This window comes from Galeopterus variegatus, unplaced genomic scaffold (assembly GCF_000696425.1).
Source record: "Galeopterus variegatus unplaced genomic scaffold, G_variegatus-3.0.2 Scaffold170, whole genome shotgun sequence".
Classification (NCBI taxonomy): domain Eukaryota; kingdom Metazoa; phylum Chordata; class Mammalia; order Dermoptera; family Cynocephalidae; genus Galeopterus; species Galeopterus variegatus.
In genome coordinates this window covers 95,917-96,700 of record NW_007726281.1, presented here as the reverse complement: position 1 = coordinate 96,700, position 784 = coordinate 95,917, and the positions used below count along the sequence as shown (strand labels likewise).

Genomic DNA, 784 nt, shown 5'->3' with positions numbered 1-784 from the left:
TGCAATGTCATGAACTGATACTCTTGTGAAATACAATAAAAACTGATTTAGTAGAAAAATGAAATGGAAGAAAAATATAAAATATAAACCAAAACTTTGTTTTTAATCATTAGATTCAAATGATGGAAAATTCTTCTATTAAATTGCTATAAAAATTTCTAAACACTTAGATTCTGTAGTTACTTCATTGTGGATCAGTTAACCATTAGTTTGTGGGCTTGTACCAATTTGCAAATCACATCTTGAGTTATCACAGTTATAACTGTTGATTCCTAATAGTTGGCACAGTCTAAAGACTCTCTAGGGCTGGCTAGTTGGCTCACTTGGTTAGAGTATGGTGCTGATAACACCAAGGTCAAAGGCTCAGATACCTTTACTGGCCAGCCACCAAATAAAAAACAAAAACAAACAAACAAAACAAGCATTAAGGTCAAGGGTTCAGATCCCCATACTGGCCAGCTGCCCCCCAAAATAAATAAATAAATAATAAAGACCGTAAATGTTGGATTATTATTTTTTTTTTTTTGGCTTATATATATTCATTGTGCACAGAGCTGACTGTCAGCACCTGTGCCCAAGATGAGATGATCAGATCAATACTATCAGCATGCTCACCACCTTAACTTGCAATTATTCCCTCTGTCCCCACACAACCTCTCCCCAACACCCCCAACCCCCGGGAATCCTAGATCTGTTCTCTCCCTCTGCAAGTCCAATGCACCACTGGTCTTTCCTTCCTTCCTTCTTTCTCTCTTAGCTCCTACTTATGAGTGAGAACATGTGG

General features: G+C 37.5%; 1 protein-coding gene across 1 annotated transcript in view; it reads left to right on the top strand.

Annotated features, from left to right (window-relative positions):
* The window catches only part of ANKEF1 (ankyrin repeat and EF-hand domain containing 1), a 40,471-nt gene that overhangs the window by 32,838 nt on the left and 6,849 nt on the right, over window positions 1-784 (top strand). The gene's annotated exons all lie outside the window — the stretch shown is intronic.